General features: G+C 38.9%; 1 protein-coding gene and 1 pseudogene across 1 annotated transcript in view; both read left to right on the top strand.

The window, feature by feature from the left end:
* TTC6 (tetratricopeptide repeat domain 6) overlaps window positions 1-20,789 on the top strand; it is a 377,901-nt gene that overhangs the window by 4,563 nt on the left and 352,549 nt on the right. The gene's annotated exons all lie outside the window — the stretch shown is intronic.
* Window positions 4,838-7,818, top strand: LOC139437652 (tigger transposable element-derived protein 1-like; annotated as a pseudogene).

Below are 20,789 nucleotides of genomic sequence, written 5' to 3'. Positions count from 1 at the left end.
GTCTTTGTAATGCTTCCCATGTCCCTAAAGCCATGGATGCTCCAGTGCTCCTTTTCAAAAGCAAAAGCTCCATTGCTGCTATCCTATGATCACAGTTTGTAAGCACTAAAGAAAATATTTCAAAAAGAAAACATTTTAATATTACACTTTAAAAATTATTTCTTACATGAATGTTTAAAATGTCTTTAATACCATCTACCAACAAACTTATCAGCAGCCAAATGATTTTCCTTCTCTTTTTTAAGGAGTTATCTGGGAATGAACCCAGGACCTCATAAGTGGAAAATAGGTGGTCAATCACTGAACTACATCAGCTCCCCAATGAGAGTTCTTTCATTTTTGTTTTTAGGAGGTGCTGGGGTTCGAACCCAGGACATCCTCCATGGGAAGCAGGCACTTAAACACTTGAACTACATCCACTCCCACTTTATTGGTTTTTTGTTACTTTAAGGAAAATCATAATTTAAACCCAAATATAAGCTTAGCAACACAGTTATTTTGTTTAAAATATGCACATGCTTTTAAAATGGATCTTGCACTCAACCTTCTCCCCAAAATAACAATCTTCAGTATTTTTAAATTTAAAATTTCTTGGCAAAAAATAAATAAATAAACTTAACAAAACATTCACAGTTTCTTTTGGTCACATATTTCTTTATCTCATAGTGTATAACATTGAAACAATAATATAGAAATTAGTTTGGTAGATATGTTTAAAAATATGGATGTAATGATTCATTATATCACGAATAATACCAAATAAGTGTATCATAGTTCTCCACCTCAACCCCACCTACATTTATTTATTCCACCCTAAGTAACCCTATATGAGTATCTATAAGGCTCAGTCTCCACCACTTGTTAGAACTTGATTATATGCTGTCATTGTTATTTAAATTTATAATATGTATCTTATTTCTTCATGGAAATTATAAACTTAAATGGATGAAATAATGATCTGACTTTTGGAATACTTTATCTGTCAGACTCTAAATTCTTGGTTCTCTTGGACTTTGCACTGCTTTAGATACTAGTTTAATACAACCTTCCTTAAGAGATAATAGCCCTGTAACTCTATTACCTTACCTAATACTGCCCCCAAACTGTTCTGTGGTTGATTTTGGATGATTATCTTCATGACATATATAGATGCCTGTTTAGTTATATCATTCATTCATGAGAGCTAAAAGGTGAGGAAGAACTAAAAATAACTCCAAACTGCCAAAATTATTGATGTTGGTAAATCACGAAGTGTTTGCAAAACCGGATTAGAGAGATTAAATGTGTGTATGTATGTATATAACACTGTAGACAAAAGTGAAAAAAGTGAAAAGTTTGGTCTTTTCGTGTTATCTTTATTGACCATGAGTTATATTACTAGATAAAAATGTTAGATAAAATTGATAAAATTAGATATTATGGATGAAATGTTCATAGAAGGTATTTATTTTTATTGATTATTGATTATCTTTGAATTTCTGGCTAACTAGAACATGTTGAGCAAAGGAGACACTCAAAAATATTTAAGTTAAATCAAAATAGTCTCTCCCAATGAAATTGCAATACAGTAGAGTCAGGAGAATATGGATAACTGGAGCAATAGAGTGAGGACCAATTCTATAATGTATAAGCTGTTCTGATGTATTAATTGTTTAGTGGCTTACAATTAGGCAAAAGTAGTGATTTAAGATGAAATGTTAATATTCTGATTATATTTGGAAGTCCTCAGAGGACATTTTATATTCTGATTATATTTGGAGTTTTTAGTATTTTTTCTAAAAGTATTCTTGAAGAGAGGATTGAAAATGATAATAGAGGTTGGTGTGCACTTATTTATGTGTTTATTTTTAACCAGCAACTTAGGCAACACCATACCAGGTGCTGGGGATACAAAGATGACTAAGACATAGTCTCTATGCTCATGAAAATCACAGTCCAGAGGAAATGTCATAGCTGTAAACAATTATAATACAGTATGTTAGCTACCATAATAGTGGTAGATAAAAAGTACTTTGGCAGGACAGGTAAAAAGGCACCATGCACTAGCTATAACATTAAGGAAGGCTTGCCAGAGGAGATGGTATTTGCACTAAGTGCCATGGGAGCTATTTCTGCTGAATAAGAGAGAGAAGCCAGATTAAAGTGAATTGAGATGAATAAGAGATGTTGAAATGGAGACTGAATCAAGACTATTTTTTCCAAAGAATTGCCTTCTACTTTTCTTGCTGTTCCTGAAGAGATTTAATAATGAATTACACATTGTCTAGCCCAATAAAGTGCCAATGATAGTAATGGATTTTTTTGTTGAGTGTCAGTGAATAAATTGCATACCCCTTATACCATCTCAGTAACAGGAATCCTTCCAACAAGAGATTTAGCACTTGAAGATTCTAGTTGTATCACTTTTTCAGCTTAAAATGTTACTGGAAAAATATATATTCAACTTCCCTGTATTTATCCTCAGCTCCATGATTTCCACTGAGAGATTCGGGAAGTTAAAGTATTCATCAAATCTTTCCACGTTATGCCTATTACCACCTTACTTAGCTGTTGACCATACTACAACTTCCACCTTAAAAAGTTCACTTAGCTCCAGCCACTTCCCTCTTTCAATCCATCCTATGTGTGTTAGCTTTGAACACAGACTCAGATTCTATTTCTTTTCAGATTTCTTACCTTCTGTTGATTGCTTCACTGGACATTATAAAACTATTTAAAACTAACACACTTCCACTTCTTCCTTAACCTCCCATCTTCTATTTGCCAACAAAATGTCCTTTATCTCTAGAACATTGTAACTCTTCGCTTCAACCAGCACAACTTGCTACCTATTTCCAGCTATCTAGAACCCAGCTTAAAATCTGTCTGCAGGAGAGTTTTCTGATTAACCTAGATTCATTTATCACAGTTATTTTCTATATATTACTCCAACTACTGTATTAATTTGAATTAAATATATATTTGTACAATTTGCCTCTCTGTGAGGCAAGAACATTATAAGGACGTTATCTAATCCAAAATCTGTAAACTCCAATAGGAATCCTGTGATCTGATCTATACTCTACATGTGAGGGTTTGTTCATAACGTTAATCTGTAGTTTCCTGCCTTTACATTCAAGTTAAGACAAACATACTAGAACAAGTAATACCCAGGTCTCAACTCTTTCAGAATCACGACATAAACCAAGTGATCTTTTTAGTCAATCAAAGTTTATTAAAAAATAAATGCTACAGAATTACCATATTACCTAGCAATCCCATTTCTAGGAATATAACCAAAAGAATTAAAAGCAGGGACTCAAACAGATATTTGCTCACCAATGTTCATAGAAGCATTATTCACAATTGCCTAAAGATGGAAACAACCAACGTGTTCAACAACAGATAAATGGAAAAACCGAATGTGGTATACACATACAATGGAATATTATTCAGCTGTAAAAAATGAAGTTTTAATACATCTGTCAACATGGATGAACCTTGAAAAAAACATGTTGAGTGAAATAAGCCAGACACGAGAGGAAAATACTGTATGTTCTCACTTATTAATTAGGATATGCAAATTCATAATCAGAAAGTAGGTTACAGGAGTTCTTAACCTTTTTGTTCCACAGACCCCTTTGCAAATCAGGTGAAAGCCACAGACCCCTTACTAAATCAACACCATACTTTGTATTATTTAACAAATATATCACACCTGCACCAACATGTCCTCACAATAATGTGTTCTTTTTAATTTCAATTCAAGCTTACAGATACCTTGTTAAAAACCCTTGTACTAAAACATAGGTTACTGCATCTAGGGAGCAGGTAGAAAATAGGGAATTAATGCTTAACTGATACAGAGCTTCTGTTTGGGATGATGGAAACATTTTGACAATCGATAATGATGATGGCAGCATAGCATTGAGAATGAAATTAACAGTGCTGCATTGTATATTTGAATGTGGTTAGAAGGAGGAATTTTAGGTTGTATATATGTTACCAGAATAAAAATTTAAAATAAATAAATAAATACTACTATAATTATGACATCAATTATATATCAACCCATAAAATATGGGAAAGAAAGTGAGTTTGAGGTTTGAACACAAGGTATTCAAGAGGATTTCATGACAATCACCAAGACTTGACAGGCAGAGATTCAGGTTTAGAACATAATAATGAAACCTCTTCTGCCTCTGGATAAGACAGAGTGGCTAGGATCAGATTAACCCACTCACTGAAAATAATTATAAAACTTGGACAAATACAAAGCAAAACAAAACAAAATCTGATGGCACCGAAGAGCAACCAGCACAACCAGGATCTGCTGGCCAAGATCCTAGAGAGAAGAAAAACATTTTGAGGTTAGCTCTTCATTTGCATAACAAAGGCAGCATCCTGCAGTTTGTGCCAGTTTTACTGAACTAGGGAAACCATACAGGCATACCTCATTTTACTGCACTTGGGTTTTATTGTGCTTGCAGATCCTGCACTTTTTATAAATTGAAGGTTTGTAGCAACCCTCCATTGTGTGAGTCTATTCGTACCATTTTCCAACAGCCAAGTTCTCAGTTCATGTCTCTGTGCCACATTTTGGTAATTCTTGCAATATTTCAAACTTTTATTATTATTATATCTGTTATGATGATCTGTGACCAGCAGTCTTTGATGCTACTCTGGAAATTATTTTGGGGTGCCTTGAGCTGGGCCCATGTAAGACCAAGAACTTAATAAATGTGTATTTTCTGACTGCTCCATGGACTGGCTATACCTCATATCTCTTCCTCTCCTCAGGTTTCCAGATTCCCTGAGACAAAACAATATTGAAATTAGGCCAGTTAATAAACCTGCAATGGACTCTAAGTGCTTAAGTAAAAGGAAAAGTAGAATGTCTTTAGCTTTAAAGCAAATGCTAGAAATGATTAAGCTTAGTGTGAAAGTAATGTCAAAAGCCAAGAAAGGTCAAAAGCTAGGCCTCTTGGGCCAAACAGCCAAGCTGTGAAAGCAAAGGAAAAGTTCTTGAAGGAAATTAAAAGTGCTACTCGAGTAAACACGCTAATGATAAGAGAGCAAAGCAACCTTGCTGCTGATATGGGGAAAGCATTAATGGTCTGGATAGGAGATCAAACCAACCATAATATTCCCTTAAGCCAAAGCCTAATTCAGAGCAAGACCCTAACTCTTCAATTATGTACAGGTTGAGAGAGATGAGGAAGCTGCAGAAGAAAAATTTGAAGTTAGCAGAAGTTGGTTCTTGAGGTTTAAGGAAACAAGTCATCTCTATAACATGGAAGTGCACGGTGAAACAGCAAATGCTGATGTAGAAGCTGCAGCAAGTTATCCAGAAGATCTAGCTGAGATAATTGATGAAGGTGGCTACACTAAACAACAGATTTTCAATGTGGATGAAACAGCCTTATATGGGAAGAATATGCTATGTAGGGCTTTCCTAGCTAGAAAGGAGGAGTCAATACCTGGCTTCAAAGCTTTAAAGGAGAGACTGACTCTCTTGTTAGGGTCTAATGCAGCTAGTGACTTTAAGGAGAAGCCAATGTTCATTTTCCATTCTGAAATTCCTAGGACCCTTAAGAATTATGCTTAATCTATTCTGGATGAAAAAAAGCCTGGATGACAACACAGCTGTTTACCACATGGTATGCTGAATATTTGAAGTTCATGATTGACATCTACTTCTCAGAAAAAAATTCCTTTTGAAATATTACTGCTCATCGACAATGCAATCTAATATATCCAGAGAAACAGAACAGTTTACAAACACAATTTAATATCTATTTTTGGAATTCATAAACAATATCAAACTGCTATACCTGCTAACACAACATCCATTCTGCAGCCCATGGATCAAGTAGTCATTTCAGTTTTCAAGTCTAATTCTTTAAGAAATACATTTTGCAGGTCTATAACTGCTATAGACAGTAATTCCTCTGATGGATCTCAGCAAAGTAAATTGAAAACATTCCGGTAAGGATTCACCATTCTAGATGCCATTAAAGACTTCCATGATTCATGGGAGGAGATCAAAATATCAACATTAAAAGGAGTTTGGAAGAAGTTGATTCCAAGACTCATGGATAACTTTGAGGGGTTCAATTTTTAGTGGAGAAAGTAACTGCAGATGTGGTGTAAATAGAAAGAGAAATAGAATTAGCAGTAGAGCCAAAAGATGTGACTGAGGGAAGCGGACTTGGCCCAATGGATAGGGTATCCACCTATGCAATGGGAGGTCCATGGTTCAAACCCCAGGCCTCCTTGACCTGTGTGGAGCTGGCCCATGTGCAGTGCTGATGCGCGCAAGGAGTGCCGTGCCACACAGGGGTGTCCCTCACATAGGGGAGCCCCACGTGCAAGGAGTGCGCCCCATAAGGAGAGCTGCCCATCGTGAAAGACAGTGCAGCCTGCTCAAGAATGGCACCACACACACACAGAGCTGACAGAACAAGATGACGCAACCAAAAGAAACACAGATTCCCGTTGCACTGATAAGGATAGAAGCGGTCACAGAGGAACACAGTTAATGGACACAAAAAGCAGACAACTGGGGGGGAGGGGGAAGGGGAGAGAAATAAACAAACAAATAAATAAATCTTTAAAAAAAGATGTTACTAAATTGCTGCAATCTCATGATCGATCTTGAATGGAGAAGTTGCTTCTTATGAATGAGCAAAAAAAGTGGTTTCTTGAGCTAGAATCTACTCCTGGTGAACAGGCTGTGAACACTGTTGAAATGACAATAAAATATTTAGAATATTACATGAATTTAGTTGATAAATCAGTGGCAGAAGTTGAGAGGATTGACTCCAACTTTGAAAGAAGTTGTACTCTGGGTAAAATACTGTTAAACATCAGAGCATGCTACAGAGAAATCTTTTGTGAAAGGAAGAGTCAATTAATGTGGCAAACTTCATTGTTGTCTTATTTTAAGAAATTGTAACAGCCACCTAAACCTTCAGCAACCACCACCCTAATCAGTCAGCAGCCATGAACATCAAGACAAAACCCTCCACCAGCAAAAAATATTACAGCTTGCTCAAGTTTAGGTGATGGTTAGTATTTTTTGCAATAAAGTTTTTTTTTAAATTAAGGTATGTACATTGTTTTTTAAACATAATGCTATTTCACACTTAGCATTAGATTTCAGTACAGTATAAACATTACTTTTATATGCACTGGGAAACCAAAAAATTCATGTAACTTGCTTTATTGCAAAATTTGCTTTATTGCAGTGGTCTGGTATGCTCATAATGGAGTTCATGAGTAAATTAAGCAACTATGACATGAGGGACCAAGATCTGGAAAAAGAGACTGCAGACAGTTGAGACCAACATTCTATGTACAATTTTCCCTCAAGGCATTTTCTTATCTCTAAACTGCTGGACCCAGGAAAAAACACAGAGAAACCAAATAAAAAGCACTTCCTAAGAAAATGAAAAACCTAGAAGAGAATTTTCTAGAGAAACAAAATTTGGAGAACAATTCACACCAAAAAGAAGTAAGAATAAGCTTTTGATTTAGAGCCTGTAAAGGCTATGTCACAGGAATAAGACCAAATTGTAAATAGACCAGCCTCAATTACATCGAGGTGATCTTCCCAAACTCTGTCATCAAAACAAAATTAAATTATCTATATAAGAAGACAATATTAGCTAGAATCCATAGTACTTCACTTATGCAAATTTCAGAATCAATTAAAAATTTTCAGACATGCCTGGAAATAAAACCAATGATGAAAATGAAGAGGAAAAAAACAACCAGACAATAGAAACAGACCCTCAAGTGACCTCAGATATTGGAGTTAACAGACACAGGCTTTAAAATAATTATGATCAAATATGTTCAAGAAGATTGATATTTAAAAGGAATATATGGAAAACTTAGAACTGAAATACATATGGACTAAAGTTAAGAATTCAATAGATAGTTTAGTATATTAGACCCAGCAGAAAAGAGAATTAGTGAACTTAAAGAAAGGCCAGTAGAAAATATCCTAATTGAAGAGGAGAAAGGAAAAAGAATGGACAAAGCATAACATATGAAGACATATGAGACATGGTGAAATGACCTAACATAAGTGTAACTGGAATCTCAGAAGAGAGAAAATGGAGTTAAAGTCAATATTTGTAGTAATATTGACCAAGAATTTTCAAAAACTGATGAATGATACCATGCCACCAATACAAGAGACTCTACAAATCCAAACAAGGGAGTGGATATGGCTTGAGCAGTTGAGCACCTGCTTCCCATATAAGAGGTCCCAGGTTAGTTCCTGGTGCCTCCAAAATAAACACACACAACAAACAAATGAAAAGACCAACTCAGGGGAGCCAATGCACTGGCTTCCCACATGCAAGGTCCCAGGTTCAATTTTTTTAAAAATCCAAACAAGATATATATAAAGAAAACCAGGCACATCTTAATGCAACTGCTGAAATACAAAGATAAACAGAGAAATCTTATAAACAACCAGAAAGAAATCACCACTACACTTAGGCTATAGAAAATCACAAGAGACTGTCATGCCACTTTAACAAGGAGAAAAAACCTGGATTATCTACAAGGTCATAATTTTTGAGCTCATGAGAAAGCTGAAATCACAAGACAAGCAGGTAAACTAAATCCCAAAGAATGAGCTCCTCTGAGGTGAAATAAGACACTTTATATGAACTGTTTCATCTTTGGCAGAGCATGGGAGAAAGAGGTAGTAGCCATAAAGCAGTTAAGACACAAAAAAAAAAGATTAAAACTTTAACAACAACAACAAGAAACTCTAACAAACCTTAAAGGCCATGTGTGGGTTAGCATGACAGTTCAGAATCCCTGTAGTCCCAGAACACAAGGGATGTGTGCACATACATCTCAGTATTTTTCATGGGTCTCTACCAGGTACTCATAAGACTGAGAGAAGGGCAGGAACCTGAGAGAATAGCCCTCAGTGGCACAGATGTGCAAGGCCTGCCAAAGTTTGAAGGTAGAGCAAGAATACCTGGAGAAGTTCATTCATGTTGCAGACCCTTTATGAATGCAAAGCGATGATTGACTGCAGCTAGGAAAGGGCATTAAAATCCACCTGAACTCTAGACCCTCCACTGGTAAGAAGCAAAATCCACATACCATGTGGAGAGAGGCAATAAATCTACATATACCTTGGACCAGAAACTTCTTGGACCTGATAAAAGCTGTATACCACTGGGGGAAGGACAGGAACCATCCCACCCCCTAGTCCCAGGCAATGGTTGACTGATACTTGGGAAGGGGCAAGAAACCATTCACACCCAAGATACCTACACAAATTCAAGATAGAGTTTGGAGGAAAATGCAGGGAACCTGCCTGTGCTCTAGACCAGGGGTTCTTAACCAGGGGTCTGTGAGCTTGAATTTTTAAAAATCAACTTATTATCTTTATTTTCTCTGATCTCTAACTGAAATCTAGCATTTCCTTCACTTATGAATGTAAGCAATAAAAAATTACAGTAGTATTCATTTTACCTGACTGGCAAAGTGGAACAAAAAATGGTAAGAATGGGAAGCAGACTTGGCTCAGTGGGCAGGGCGTCCATCTACCACATGGGAAGTCCACAGTTCAAACCCGAGGCCTTCTTGACCCGTGTGGAGCTGGCCCATGCGCAGTGCTGATGTGCGCAAGGAGCGCCATGCCACGCAGGGGTGTCCCCCGCATAGGGGAGCCCCAAGCCCAAGGAGTGCACCCTGTAAGGAGAGTTGCCCAGTGCAAAAGAAAGTGCAGCCTGCCCAAGAATGGCGCTGCACACACAGAGAGCAGACGCAACAAAATGACACAACAAAAAGAAACACAGATTCCCATGCCGCTGACAACAACAGAAGCGGACAGAAAAGAACATGGCAGCAAATGGACACAGAGAACAGACAACTGGGGGGTGGTTGGGGGGGAAGGGAGAGAAATAAATAAAATAAATCTTAAAAAAAAAAAAGAGCTGAGAGTTGTTTATTAAAAAAAAAAAAAAAGGTAAGAACCCCTGCACTGAGTGGGAGGCAGACACTATCTGCCACTGGAAAAGGAGGGGAAGGAACATAGAAAATCCTACTCCTGAGGCTCAGGCGCACAGGGCCAGCCTAAGACTGAGATTGGAGCAGAACTAAGAAACCGTTCTCCTGCCCCCACCATGGGTATTAGGAATTAAAAGGTAAAAGCAGTCTACTGCTGGGGGAGGAATAAGAATGTAGAGAGAGACTTCCTCTGTGCTGCAGGCATGCAGAACCTGCTGAAATCTGAGTGGGGAGCAGGGGAACTGAAAGAAATCCTCCAGCACTCCAGACCTCAAACTAGATACTAGGTAGTGGTTGTCCAGTCTACCACTGGAGTAATTTCAAGGCTGTGGTACAATAAAACACAATTCACTGCAAAAAACGACTAAATGGATTCAAATCCCTGCACTAACAGCCTGACAGAAGTACCTCAGTCTCTACTGTCTTTTACACACAATATCTGGCATTTAATAAAAACCTTACCAGATACATTAAAAATTAGGGAAAAATGACATATTTAAAACAATAAAGTAGTCACCAGAAGAAGATCCAGAGATGGTGCAGATTTTGGAACTATCAGACAAAGACATATAAATATATATCTGGATAAAAGACATATATATATATATCTGGATAAAAGAAATATTACTTTTAGCAATAGCAATTTAGCAATTTAGCAATAGCAATAATAAGACTGACAGCTGGGTTCTCAGAGAAATAACAGAAACCACAGTAGAAAAATAGTGCTGGAAAGAAAAATTCAACAACGTAGAATTAAATACCCAGCCAAAAAAAAAAAAAAAAAAAATGAGAGAATAATATCACAATCAGACCTATACTAAGGAAATTCTAAAGGGTGTTGATTAGCAAAGGAAAGTGATCACAGAGGGAAATATGGTAGTATAGAAAAGAATGAGAGCACCAAAAAGGGCAAATATATAAGATAGGATAAATTATTATTGACTGTTTAAAAAATAATAATAGAAACATATCTATTAAATCTGTTAAATATAGCACAAATTTGTGGTGAAGGATTGACTCTGTAGGCCCTAATAGTTAGCCCTGGAGTAAACTTCCCCTTAGAAATGGTTATCCAAGTGGTCATCTAGTCTACATCTGAACATTCAATGTTGAGAAGCTCACTACTTCCAGAGGTAACCATGTTACAAATGTCTTTGTATTAAGCTGTAATATGTAATCTTCTAATTTCTACTCTCTAGCCCTAATTCTGCCCTCTACAATTCCATGCAATAAATGATTCTAATCCCTCTCACACATGGCTTGAAAGTAACTATAATAGCCTCCAACTGTAATAGATTTTTTTTTTTTTATTCTGTAGACAAACATCCCCAGTCCAAACCATCCTTCACAAGACAAGGATCATTTCTCATCCATATCCAGAATCTTCTCTTCTAAATGTACCTTACTTTCTCTCTGTTTTTCAAAATATAGATCCCAACGTGAAATGCAATCCTGTAGTGACCAGGGCAGTCTTGTTTTCCCTATTCCATGTGTGCAGCCTAAAGTGGCATTATATTTTATAAAGTGGGAAAATCATGTTATTTATTCATATATAATTACTAATTTTACTGCTGTCAAAAGCTCTGGCTTCAAAAGATTATGACTTGTTTGAGTTCGTTGCAGCTGTTTTTCAGAAATATTCGCTTAGAAATGGTGTAGATAAAGAATTGGTCAGAGAGAGTCTGGAAGCTATTTCAACAGATAGCTGAGGATGCTGTGGACTAAAATTGTGACTTCTGAATGACAAGGAAGGGAAAATTGGGGTATTGGGTGGTGGGGAGCATATTAATTAATTGGCAATAGTAAAATGAATGGAGTTGATGAGGGCTATGATTAGAATTTAGGAGGGGTGCCTGATTACTGAGGAAATCTAGTTGTTTTAATTTAAATATATTGTATATTTATGGAAATACCTTGTAGGCAGGTCTAGATATAAGACAGGAGTTTGTGTTAGAAGACAGGGGTGGACTTTTACCTTGATACATGATCGTTCAAGCCATGAGACAAAGGAACAAAGGGCCTTTCAATGTTCTCTAGCCCAAGAGTACCAGGGATCTATGTGTAGCTGAACAAGTTAGATTTATTGCTCATTGCAAATAAGGGAGACCAGATACTATGGGAAATTGTGGGGCATTTCATTAAGAAAGAGGTAGAAAGGACTTATTATGGATTTGGGGCTTGTGTTAGGTGACTGCAAGGAGGGCTCAAGAAAGTGGGACTTCAGATTGGATGCTGTCAAGACATGGGGGTTGTGTTAGTCAGCCAAAGGGCTGCTGATGCAAAATATCAGAAATCTATTGGTTTTTATAAAGGTATTTATTTGGGACAGAATCTTACAGTCAGGAGACTATAAAGCATAAGTTACTTCCCTTACCAAAGTCTGTTGCCATGTGTTGGAGCAAGATGACAGGCAAAGGCTGTGAGGATTCAGCCTTTCTCCTCCTGAGGCTCCATGGTCCCAGCTTCTTCCAATCTCAGCTGCAGCTGGGACAAGTCTCATCTCTCTCCCAGGCTCGTTTCTCTCTGGGCTCAACTGCTCTGTTTTCTCCACAAGGCCAGCTGTGGACTATGAGGCTCTCTAGGCTTTGTCTTGCTCCCCCGGGGGTGGATTCTCTCCAGGCTCAGCTGCTCTGCTCCCTCTACAAGGCCAGCTGTGAACTCTCAGGCAAACAGCTCATCTCTCTTCATCTCTGCTGTGTCTAAGGAGCCATCTCTATTCCTCTGTGTTCTTCTCCTGTGTGTTTAGTTCCTGGGGTTCCAGCATCCACAACTCCCAACTCTGTCCTTTGCCGTGTTTTTATCTATGTGTCCCCACCCACCAAGGGGCAGGGATTCAACACTCTACTGACGTGGTCCAATAAAAGCCCTGATCATAATTTAATCAAAAAGTGAAACCTCAGACAGACAATTTACAAACGTAATCCAATGTCTGTTTTTGGAATTCATAAACAATATCAAACTGCTACAGGGGTGATTCTATGATTTGATACCTTAATAAATTTTGTCTAGGAGAATAGATTGGAGTTAAGTCTAAAGTTTTAATTTGTAAAGAGGCAACATAATTCATATTGGTAGGATGGTTGAATGTTTGGTATTTTAGTGATTTGCATGTAACTTTGTTTTTTGTTTTTTGGGTTTTTTTTTATTTTTTTTTATTGACTTTGTAATAATATTACATTAAAAATAGTTGTCCTGGATAGTGCTTCACGGACAATTACGGGACACTGTAGATCCCCCCAGGGCCCACTGGATGGAACGTGAGAGAGTCTGGGCTATGATGTGGACCATTGACTATGGGGTGCAGTGATGTTCAGAGATGAACTTACCAGGTGCAATGGATGTATCACGATGATGGGAGAGAGTGTTGCTGTGGGGGGAGTGGGGGGCGGGGGCGGTGGGGTTGAATGGGACCTCATATATTTTTTTAATGTAATTAAAAAATAATAATAATAAATAAATATTAAAATATATATATATATATGTGAGGTCCCATTCAACCCCACCCCACCCCCTCTCCCCCCCCCAACAACACTCGTTCCCATCATCATGACACATCCATTGGATTTGGTAAGTACATCTTTGGGCACCTCTGCACCTCATAGACAATGGTTCACATCATGGCCCATACTCTCCTCCATTCCATCCAGTGGGCCCTGTGAGGATTTACAATGTCCGGTGATTACCTCTGAAGCACCATCCAGGGCAGCTCCATGTCCCAAAGACGCCTCCACCTCTCATCTCTTCCTGCCTTTCCCCATACCCATCAGCCACCTTGTCCACTTTTCCCAATCCAATGCCACCTCTTCTATGTGGTCACTGGATTGGTTGTGTCCATTGCACCTCTATGTCAAGAGGAGGCTCAGATTCCACATGGATGCTGGATGCAATCCTCCCATTTTCAGTTGTAATCACTCTAGGCTCCATGGTGTGGTGGTTGTCCTTCTTCAACTCCATCTTAGCTGAGTGTGGTAAGTCCAATAGATCAGATTGTAGGTGCTGGAGTCTGCTGAGGCTCAGGACCTGGCTATCACATTGTCAGTCCAGAGATTCAAATCCCCTAAATATATCTTAAACCCCAACATTAACTGCACCTCCAGCACATTAGCATGAAAGTCTTATGAAGGGAGATCCCATCTGAGTCCAGATTCATCACACATAAACACCATTTCCAAAGAGGGGCCATCTGCCCTGGTAGTTAACCCCATCGGCCATGACCATAACTCCCATGGGTCTCTTTAGCCCTCAAAGGAACCAATATCTGGGGGTTGTATCTGCTTTATCTGTCTCTCTGACTCTGCTCAGTTGTGCATGAGGGCAATCCTTCTGCCAGCCTCCAGACTCTTTTTTAGAAACTCGTAGCCATATAAACTCATTTCTCCTTTCCATTTCCCCCTTACTTTAGGTCAAACAGCATTTTAAAGTCATGGTATTTTATGTAGACATGGATATTCTGCTGATCCGCATTGAACCTTCCGTATAAGGTCATTTTCCAGTTGCATCATCAGTTGGTAGTTGATAGTGGTCCCTCGTTGCCAGGGAGGCTCATCCCCGGGTGTCATGTCCCATGCTGGGGGGAAGGCATTGCATTTACATGCTGAGTTTGGCTTCAAGACTGGCCACATTTGAGTAACATGAAGGCTGACAGGAGGAAATTCCCAGGCACAATGTTGCTCTAGGCCTTGTTCTTATTTTAGGTTTATCAGCTCACAAGCATAGTCATTAGCATCAGGGGCTCACTGTTGAACCCTCACTCCCTCCCGGTCCCTGCCGCTGTACCTGGGAGACTGTCGCTGCTCCCCTAGGGACCACGACAGAGCACCACTGGCCAGGAACCCAGTACCCCCCCTACTGTGGTTTTTAATTGTTGCCACTATGAGTATATCCAAACATTACCATGCACCCTGGACATATGTTCTGTACAGCTCCCTGTCAGCCATATATCACCTGTCATTGGTATCCCATACCAGTATCCCTCCATTGCCATTGTTGAAACACTCTGTGATCCAGAACTCCCCGAAATTTGAAGCCCAATATAATGTCATGATCCCTTACTAGGGAATGGCATATAGCGATGGGTTTAAAGGATAGATAAAGAACTTGGATAAAGTTAGATAAAGAACTTAGATAAAGAATGTTGACTGGGAAACGGACTTTGGCCCTGTGGTTAGGGCGTCCGTCTACCATATGGGAGGTCCGCGGTTCAAACCCCGGACCTCCTTGACCCGTGTGGAGCTGGCCATGCGCAGTGCTGATGCGCGCAAGGAGTGCCGTGCCACGCAAAGGTGTCCCCCGCGTGGGGGAGCCCCACGCGCAAGGAGTGCGCCCGTGAGGAAAGCCGCCCAGCGTGAAAAGAAAGAGCAGCCTGCCCAGGAATGATGCCGCCCACACTTCCCATGCCGCTGACGACAACAGAAGCGGACAAAGAAACAAGATTCAGCAAATAGACACCAAGAACAGACAACCAGGGGAGGGGGAGAATTAAATAAATAAATAAATCTTTAAAAAAAAAAAAAAAGAATGTTGACTTGAAAAAATTCCACATCCTATCTTTTTCTTTTTTTTTTCCCCCCCCCCCAATCCGCTTTTCTTCACAGGAGTCCTAGACCACAGTAATGTATATATATAATATACAGCACTCCCACACATCCACCAGAAAACCTTTTCCCTTCCACAGTGATACTCTTACGCCCTATTCATATCATATTTACTTAAAGTGATGTACAGAGTCTGAGACATTAGCTTTCTAACAAGGTGACATCTGTGCTTACATTATGGTGCATACTTTAGGATACACAGTTCTTTACATTTTTAGTTATCCTATGTTTTACATTATGGTTTACATTATCAGTCTGTCATCTCCTATATGTTATGGTGTAATATTACATGTTTTATATCCATCCTTGTGTACTCTCAAGAAACTCCTCTCTTACCCCCCATTTACTTTGGTTCCACACATTTAACGTCCATTTTCCCTTCCACCTTGGTGCCCACAGTGACAGCCAACCTCCGTTTCCTGAGGAGCCACTTCCAGAGATAGATGGAATAGTGTTCAGGGCCTAACTTGCTCAACTGCCCCAATGCCCTGGGAGCCACCCTTTCTCTTGAGGGATACAGTTCCCTCTATTTGATGGCATTAGTCCTCCCCAGGATGTGGGTCCACCCCCACTCTCACTACTTGGGTTTCTACCCCATGGTGTCACCCACTCTGGCAGAATGAGCATTTAGACATTCCCCAGGAGCCCGTCCTGCATCAGACCCTCCCCTCCGAGCATTCTAAACAGGTAACCCTCTTTATTATATTTTGGTATGATTTTCTCGGCATTTTACTCTCCACCAACACCTGACCCTCTCCTGTGTTCGTATGCTGCCCCTCCCTCCCCCCACTTTTGGGCAACGTTACCCATCCATCCCTCCCCAGCCACCCTCAAACCCGCAAAGCCCCAACCAAAGGCAACCCCTTGCCCCCCTTTTATCTCTTCTTTGTGTTCATACTTACCACCATCTCGTCTTAAATTCCACCCCTGCAGACATCAGCTCATATCCTTCCTCCACCCTCCGATTTCCTGTAAGCCTATCGTTCAGTCTCTTGCTATCTAGGGCAGCTTGTTTATTTCATATCATTGAGGTCATGTAGTATTTGTCCTTCAATGTCTGGGTTGCTTCACTCAACAGAAGGTTCTCAAGATTCATCCATGTTATCACATGTGTTTGTAGTGTGTTTGTTCTTACAGCCGAGTAGTATTCCATTGTGTGTATATACCACATTTTATTGATCCACTCATCTGTTGATGGGCATTTGGGTTGATTCCAACTTTTGGCAATAGTGAACAATGCTGCTATGAACATTGGTGTACATATATCGGTTTGTGTCCTTGTTTTCAGTTCTGCTGGGTATATACCCAGCAGTGGTATTGCTGGGTCATATGGCATATCTATGGCTAGTTTTTTGAGAAACCGCCATACTGTCCTCCAGAATGGTTGGATCCTTCTGCATTCCCACCAGCAGTGGATGAGTGTTCCCCTTCCTTCACATCCTCTCCAGCACTTGTATTCTTCTGTTTTTTTCATAGCTGCCAATCTTATGGGTGTAAGATGGTATCTCATTGCAGTTTTGATTTGCATTTCCCTGATAGCTAGAGATTTGGAACATTTTTTCATGAGCTTTCTTGCCATTTGTATTTCTTCTTCGGAGAAGTGTCTGTTTAAGTCTTTTTCCCATTTTTTAAATGGGTTGTTTATCTTTTTATTTTCAAGATATAGGAGTTCTTTATATATGCAAGTTATAAGTTTCTTATCAGATATATGATTGCCAAATATTTTCTCCCACTGTGTGGGCTCCCTTTTTACTTTCTTGACAAACTCCTTTGAGGTGCAGAAGGCTTTAATTTTGAGGAAGTCCCATTTATCTATTAGTTCTTTTGCTGCTCGTGCTTTTGGTGAGATATTCATAAATCCATTTCCTATTACAAGGTCCTGTAGATGTTTCCCTACACTGCTTTCTAAGGTTTTTATGGTCCTGGCTCTTATATTTAGGTCTTTGATCCATCTTGAGTTGATCTTTGTATAAGGTGTGAGATGGTAATCCTCTTTCATTCTTCTACATATGGCTATCCAGTTCTCCAGACACCATTTGTTGAATAGGCCACTCTCTCCCAGTTGAGAGGGTTTGGTGGCTTTATCGAATATTATGTGGTTGTATATGTGAGGTTCTATATCAGAGCTTTCAATTCGATTCCATTGGTCTATGTGTCTCTCCTTATGCCAATACCATGCTGTTTTCACCACCGTAGCTTTATAGTATGTTTTGAAGTCAGGTTGTAACTTTGTTTTTGTCTATACTTGACAAACTAAAAAGTGGTCTTATTTTTGTCTCATTTCTACATGGTTACAGTGCTTTGCCTAAAGTTGGTGTCCCATAAGATATGTTTGGCAGGAGAATACCCAGGCCTAGATGTGAGTAACAGTCCAGCTCTTAAAAACACAAAAGCCTGGCTGTATGTGCCAAGCCAGTTTCCAGATGTTAGAGACCAATACATAGTCTCAGTTTATAGTGGAGATTGATGTAGAAAATGAAGACTTCCCAGAGATAAAGAAGTAGTCAAGGGTAGAGTGCTTGTACCAAGGAGTCCTTCCCAGGAGAATGTTTTAACGTTGCTAAGAATATTCAGAACAGTTAAGATCATTTGAAACTCAGGGGAAAAAATAAGTAAGAAAGACAGTTGAACTAAGGGAAAAACTGATGATCTTCAAGAAAGAAATTTGAGTCATAAGTCAGACTGCAAGGTTATAGAGAAGTAGAGACTATGGGTGAAAACCACTCATTTGAAAAATTTGGCAGGAAAGCCAATTTAAGGAAATTTCCCCCCCTAAAACAGAGGTGACCATTACATGTGTGATCATTGAGAAGTCGCCATTAGAAAAAGAAACTTTGACTATGCTAGCAAAGCAGTGAAAAACAGACAACAGTAGGGTTAAGAACACCTGCTGATATGTTTGTCTTGGAAAGGAGGAAGGAACTTGTTCTTCCAAACCTAAGGAAGGGTATTGGCATAGAAATTGAAATCTTGGGTTGGAATATGGGACAGAGGAAGGAAAGAATCACAGAAGAAATCATCTTTTTTTTCTTCTTCAGTTAAGTTAAAAAGAAGATCATCTGGCAAGATTTAGGAGAAAGGAAGATGAAGAAACCTGGAAAAGATTTAAGTCAGCTACTAAGCAGGTGCTTAGTGAATCAACAAAAGATACTGTTTTCTATTACATCATGTATCTGATTAAAGAACAAAATGCAACTGTTGCTGTACATTGAGATTTATGGAGGATTTAGGATTGAGAATCCTTTTAGTCTCTCAAGCAAAATGGGATGGTTGTATAAGAGCAGTATAAACAAATCTTTTTTCTTGGAATACCCATTCTAGATTAAATATTATTTGATATTATACAAATAATTTGGAAACTTTTTGGGGGGTTTTAGACTGTCTCCCAAAAGAAAAGGCCTTGCTGTTTTCAAAAGCTAAACAGAACATCAACCAGGGGCAATTGCCACCCAGAAGATGGAGTTCCATAGTATCCAGAGCAAAGAAAATTAGTTTTTCCACCCAAAGTCATAAAAATGGACTCCCCACTCACATTTGCATTCTCTGTTTATGTGTCTCTAAATAACTAGATGCCTTGCTCATTTCTGGTATTAGGTGTGATTGAGAGATAACTCCCTCAGTAGCAGCAGCAGCAGCAGGAGTTTCTGTGCATGCTATAGCTCCATGCTCTTGTGAGCATCAAAAGGAGATGAAGCCTGATTAACCATTTTGAAATCTATCAGATGAGGAGAAGTCCTTACAAAACAACTTTTATACGCTTTAATTAAAAACGTGTTCCGGCAGCTCAGAGCTGAATGGGCTTCAGGGGGGAGCAGGGCTGAGCCCGTTGCTATGACAACACCAAATCTTTTCAGGCCTGGCTCTTCCCTAGCACCTTCTGTTTAGCTTTTTCCAGCCATTAATTTGCCTCTGCCCCTTCTCTCACTCCCTCAGTCTGCTGGTCGGTGTATCTATACAGTTAACCCAACACCTTCTGCCACCTCTACTATGTAATTCTCCCTCCCTCCATTTTCTTCATCTTTTCTCTCCCTTGTATATCCTGGCAATTTCTAGTTTCTGTTCCTCTTGAGAACAAGTTTGCCCAACTGAGTTAAAAAGAAAAAACTAATAACTAAAAATAAAACTAAAAATAAATTTGTTTTGGTTACAATGAAGTAATCATTGTTTCCTATCCCTCAAGATAAAACCATACAACACATGCCACTATTTTCTACATTTTTTTAATGTTCAGGTTGAACACTGCCTACTACTTTCTGTTGAAGCCAAGTCTAAAATAGAAAGGGCCATGTTTTACTCTGTTGAAGTTAATTTGTGCATATTATTAAACTATCGCGTTATTTCACAAACAGTATCAACTGGTAACAATAGTGAGTGTAAAAAGACTCTAAAATATGTATTTAAAATTTTTCTGAAAAATGCAGAACTTATGTAAGAAGGCTCTTGGAACATTTTTTAAGTTGTACTCATTTTACAGAGACTTAAATAATATCCAGTACTGTCATTTGTTGTATCATATGAACCAAAATTGGGTAGAACTTGCCCTACTTGAGACCCAATGGTCAACTTGAGGGAAGCTGATATCTATGGACTTATGTAGACTATAATTATATAACTTCTTAATGTTATTCCTGAAGAAAGTCATCAGAGGCCTTACAACCTTTCATTTTTATTACAATTCCAATTTTTCCTTTCAACTACTTTAGTTTATAAGATAAGATAGGTCAGTCGGCTGCTTGGGAGATCATTTCTCATTTGCTCTCACCATTTAACCCACAACCTTATCTTGCTTTGATTATACTTCCAAAGTGAGTAATATTTCAGATTAAAAAGTATTTCCTTTCTAATTGCCTCTCTTAGTACAGATGTTGTGCCTTAAGAGACAGGTGAAGTGTGGAGGGTTAACCTAAGACAAGCCACTGCCCTGTGGTCACTGTAGACAGAATGGGCAAATCCTTCCGAGCCTTGGGAGCTGAGTCCAGTTCTGAGACTGAGACTCGAAATCAAAATGCAGCTTGCCAGCTCCAGCTTCTGCATCTCCGAAACTGAAATAATTTTAAATAAAGTTTTACTTTACCTTAGAAGCATTACTTTGAACAGCCTCAGTCTCTTTACTATATAAAACTCTGTTATAACATATTCCTAATAAACTATATACCAATCTGTGGGCCA

The sequence above is a fragment of the Dasypus novemcinctus genome, chromosome 3 (genome assembly GCF_030445035.2).
Source record: "Dasypus novemcinctus isolate mDasNov1 chromosome 3, mDasNov1.1.hap2, whole genome shotgun sequence".
NCBI classification, from domain to species: domain Eukaryota; kingdom Metazoa; phylum Chordata; class Mammalia; order Cingulata; family Dasypodidae; genus Dasypus; species Dasypus novemcinctus.
The sequence above is the reverse complement of the archived record's forward strand: the minus strand, read 5'-3'. Positions and strand labels throughout refer to the sequence as shown.